Source organism: Microcebus murinus, chromosome 3, assembly GCF_040939455.1.
Source record: "Microcebus murinus isolate Inina chromosome 3, M.murinus_Inina_mat1.0, whole genome shotgun sequence".
Taxonomy (NCBI): Eukaryota; Metazoa; Chordata; class Mammalia; order Primates; family Cheirogaleidae; genus Microcebus; species Microcebus murinus.
The window spans coordinates 60,621,268-60,626,505 of record NC_134106.1 but is presented as its reverse complement, the minus strand read 5'-3'; the positions used below and the strand labels follow the sequence as shown (position 1 = coordinate 60,626,505).

The following is a 5,238-nucleotide window of genomic DNA, read 5'->3' as shown; positions in this document are numbered from 1 at the left end:
TGCGCCCAGCCTGTCCTTGTAGATAGTCTCTTCTTTCTAGCTTATTTTTGTGATTCCATTTCTTATTTCTTTAAACATTTCAGACATAGGAGTCTTATGATGTAGCTGATAATTCCACTCTTGGAAATCTGTATCTGTTGTGTAGTGTCTCCGCAGACTCTTACCCATCGTAGTGTGGTTCTCTCTGACTGAGAGCATGTGTTTAGGTGAACAGGGATACTTTCCAGGGAGACCCTACTTTTGCTCCCAGGGGAAACTGTGGGCACTAAGGGCCTGGAACCATCTTTGTTCCCTTTTAGTGTCCTTTTAACATGACCCTGGTAGTTGTTGACAATTTCCTTACTTTACAGCTCAGTGAGATTTCCCAAGTTCTTCTTGTACATTTCCTGCCTAGAAGTGGCATCGATCATTTCTCTAGGGAGCTTTAGTTCCTTTTAGTGAGAAATGGTATTTAGAGAGCAAAATTGGCCACTGAGAGTCCTTATTGCTACTGGGATGTCATTTCTTCAGAAGACAGAGCTGGAAAATACATATTATTAAAAAATTAGTGCCAGGTGTGGTGGCTCACACCTGTAATCCTAGCACTCTGAGAGGCTGAGGCAGGAGAATTGCTTGAGCTCAGGAGTTCAAGACCAGCCTGAGCAAGAGCAAGGCCCTATCTCTACTAAAAATAGAAAAATTAGCTGGGCCTCATGCCTGTAGTTCCAGCTACTCAGGAGGCTGAGGCAGGAAGATTGCTTGAGCCCAGGAGTTTGAGGTTGCAGTGAGGTGCCATGACGCCACTACACTCTAGCCCTGGGCAACAGAGTGACACTCTGTCTCAAAAAAAAAAAAAAAAAAAAAAAGCGTGAGTCCATATTGATATTTCCAATTCTGTTTTAAGATTACAACGCCTCTTTTTTTTTTTTTTTTTTTTTAGACAAGGTCTTGCTCTGTTGCCCAGCCTGGAGTATGATAACATATTATAGCTCACTGCAATTTCAAATTCCTGGGCTCAAGCAATCCTCCTGCCTCAGCTTTCTGAGTAGCTGGGACTACAGGCACATACCACCATGCCCAGCTAATTTTTTTTTTTCTTGTAGATACAGGATCTTGCTATTGCCCAGGCTGATCCTCCTGTGTTGGCTTCTCCACGTGCTAGAATCACAGGCTTAAGCCACCACGCTGAGCCAAGATTACAAAGTCTTTAACTGAACTTCTTTTATTTTTAATCTCTGGCTGCTTTTACAACTCTCTCTTTGTTTTTAAAATTCTTCAGTTTCCTTATAAGCATCTATGAGTAGATCCCTTTTTATTTATCATGTTTGATATTATACTGTATATTCACTATGTATGGATTCATATATTTCATCAGTTGTGGACTACTATTCCTTAATGTCTTCATAGATTATTGCTTTTCCTACATTCTTTCCATAATATCCTTTTGGGCTTTCAATTAGAGCAATGATAGCCCTTTTCATTCTATATGCCATAGCTCTTAAACCTCTTTCACATTTTCTATCTTCTACTTGCTGTTTGCTGCATTTTAAGTAATTTCTTCTGCTCTTTCTCCACTATTTCCCTTTTTAGCTGTGTCTAATCCAAATAAAATGCTTTTTTCATTGCATTATTATTTATTGAAGAAAAACTGGAAGAAAATTAAATTCCATCATTAGGTGAATGCTTACTTAAGTAAATTATTATATGTACATAAAATGAAAATACCATGATATAACTTATATGGCATTTTACAAAGTTTTAAAAATATTATACAAAATTAGCTGAAATAATGTTAAGTAGAAAAGTCAAGATATCAATTATATATATTTTAATATCAATTATATATAAAGTATGTACAGAAATAAAAGTATGATTCACTAAAAATAGAATAGATAAGAAAGGTAAGACTGTGGTTCATGTAACATGATAGAGCATTGAAAAATAAATACAATATAGTCACACAAATTGACATAAATAAATCTTATGACTATGCAAAAGCAAACAGCAAGAAAAATATGTGCATCATGATTTTTAAGAAAGTCAAAATTAAACAAAACAGTGTATTATTTAGAAATGGGTACCAGCTTGAACCCTATGAAATTGTCTACCATGTATGTGGTAGAACTATAAAGAAAAGTAATGAAGTGAAAACACAAAATTCAAAATACCTTAATGTCATTGGGGGTGAAGGAGGCTGAGATCTGGGTGGGGTGGCAGGAATTTCAAAAGTTCTACTTTACTAACTAGGTGGATCCACTCATGTCTGCTTTGTTTTTGTTCCTTATATTTCACACATATATAATGAATATTTTTTGTATTTATTCAGTATTTAATAAGACCATATATTTAAAGGGTAGAATAAAATATATTACAGTGATATTTATTGCTGCATTTGGGCATTTTGATTAAGAATGATTTTTCTCAGCTCATGCCTATAATCCTAGTATTCTGGGAGGCCAAGGCAGGCGAATTGCTCAAGGTCAGGAGTTTGAAACCAGCCTGAGCAAGACTGAGACCCTGTCTCTACTAAAAATAGAAAGAAATTAATTGGCTAAAAATATATAGAAAATATTAGCCGGGCATGGTGGCACATGCCTGTAGTCCCAGCTACTCAGGAGGCTGAGGCAGCAGGATTGCTTGAGCCCAGGAGTTTGAGGTTGCTGTGAGCTAGGCTAATGCCACGGCACTCCAGCCAGGGCAACAGAGTGAGACTCTGGACTCTGTCTCAAAAAAAAAAAAAAAATGATTTTTCTTCTCTTCTATATTTTTACGTCATAAAACATTTGTACGGTGGGCATGTACTATTTTGATAGTCAGAAAAAAAATCTACCTAAGTTGAAAAGTTGGCAGCAAAAAGATTAATGTTTTCAGAAACGAGCCTTGTATTGGAATGTTAAAATAATAAGAAAATTTAGGTGAAATGTTTTAGTAGTCTTCATGTATAAGAAGGCAACAACATGCATTTTGTTTTTGCAAGATGACAGTAATATCTATTTCACAAGGTTATTGCAAGGATCTCAAAATAATTACACTTTGAAAATCTTAGATAGTATTCCACAAGTATTAATTATTATTATGAGAAATGAATAGGAGACACTGAGCATAAAATTGTTCAGAAAAGATTTATAAAGCATTCTCTAATGGTAAGGCTCAGATTTTGAAAATGTTAACAAGAGATAGTATAATATCTTTCTCTAGAAATTTAAAAATAATTTTTTATGGAAAATTTCAAATATACCCAAAAAGTATGGAGAACAGTTTAATGAATTTCCTACCTATTACCTAGACTCAAAAATTATCAAAATTTTGTCAAGCTTACTTCACTCATTCTTCATGTGTGTGTGTTGTATTTGCTTTTGCTAAAGTATTTTGAAACAAATTCTAGATGTTTCATATTCTAAAATATGTGAACAGCCAGGTGCCATGGCTTACAACAGTAATTCCAGCACTTTGGGAGGCTGAGGCGGGAGGATCATTTAAGCCTGGGAGTTTGAGGTTGCAGTAAGCTATGATGATGCCACTGCACTTTAGCCTAGACGACAGAGCAAGACCCTGTCACCAAAACAAACAAGTGAACATTTTATTACATAATTTAGACATAATTTCATAATCATATTTAACAAAATTAACAATAATTCCTTGGTTTTCTTTAATACTAGGCCACATTCAAATTTCCTCAAGTGTCTTAAAGATATCTTTTTATAGTTGGTTTGCTTCCCTTAGACCTACATATTACCTTGAGTAATTATGTCTCTTAAATTTCTCTTAATCTAGAGCAATCCCTCTCTTTATTTCCTTGTGACAGTGACATATTAAAGAAACTAGATCAGTTGTCCTGTGGAATGTCCCAATTTCTGATTATGTCTCTTATCTTCCTCATGTTTTTCTCTTCCCTGTATTGCTGTACACCAGAACTCAGCTCTAAAGGCTTGATTAGACATGCGTTCTTGTTGGGCAGCCCTACCGTATACACTGGGCTTTGTAGTTTATATGGCATCACATCGGGACACACATAATGTCCAATTATTTCATGTTCTCTAAATTTTCTTAATTTAAAAATTCCATTTTTCTTTGCTAGTAGTTCTATTTTTCTCCAATTCCATTTTGTCCTTTTATTTTATTTATTTATTTATTTATTTTTGAGACACAGTCTCACTTTGTTGCCCAGGCTAGAGTGCTGTGGCATCAGCCTAGCTCACAGCAACCACAAACTCCTGGGCTCAAGCAATCCTACTGCCTCAGCCTCCTGAGTAGCCGGGACTACAGGCATGCACCACCATGCCTGGCTAATTTTTTTCTATATATTTTTAGTTGGCCAATTAATTTCTTTCTATTTTTAGTAGAGACAGGGTCTCGCTCTTGCTCAGGCTGGTTTTGAACTCCTGACGTTGAGCGATCAGCCTGCCTCAGCCTCCTAGAGTGCTAGGATTACAGCGTGAGCCACTGCGACCAGCCTATATTTTGTCCTTTTAGATAGTCTCTTCTCACTTACTTTTGCGATTCCATCTCTTATTTCCTTAGACATTTCAGACATAGGAGTTTATAGTGTGTAGCTGATAATTCTACTTTTGGGAATCTACCTCTGTTGCTCAGTGTCTCTGCTGACCCTCACCCATTGTAGTTTGTTTGGTTCTCTTTGGCTGAGAGCCTGTGTTTAGGTGAAACAGGATACCTTCCAGAGAAAACCTGCCTTTCCTCCCAGGGGAAACTGTAGACACTAAGCTCTTGGAACTATCTTTGTTCCCTTCTAGAGTTCCCACCTGTGCTCACTTCAGCACCATGTATACTAAAATTGAAATGATGCGGAAAAGATTAGTATGGCCCCTGTGCAAGGATGATATGCTAATTCATGAAGCATTCCATATTAAATAAAAATTTTTTAAAAATAGAGTTCTCACCTTGATGCAAGAGTCTCGGGTTCTGGCCCCCGCCTGGTGTGAGTCTTACAGATTGATTAAAGGACTCTTATTGATGTTTACTTCAGGGCAACCCTGACTAGTAAGTTCCTGTCATCTACCATTCTGTTTTTAGCACAACATTTTTGCTTGTTTGTATTTGTTTTTTCTTTTCTCTTTTCAAGATTTCTCTTGTTTCCAGTGAGCCCAGCAAGAAGGCCATGCTTTACATAGGCTCTGGTTAATTCGTAGTAGGAGGGCCCTTTATGTACGAGGTACAGGAGTACCTTGTAGGCCATGTTCTTGGAAATGGGAGCCTGCAGCAAAATGTACAGAATTAAAATGTGAAAACAACTTGAATGTC

General features: G+C 36.7%; 1 non-coding gene across 1 annotated transcript; it reads left to right on the top strand.

Annotated features, from left to right (window-relative positions):
* The first annotated feature begins 4,741 nt into the window (after positions 1-4,741).
* On the top strand, positions 4,742-4,848 carry LOC142870310 (U6 spliceosomal RNA). The gene has a single exon (XR_012918737.1). It is a non-coding gene; the product is annotated as a U6 spliceosomal RNA (small nuclear RNA).
* Positions 4,849-5,238: the final 390 nt, after the last annotated feature.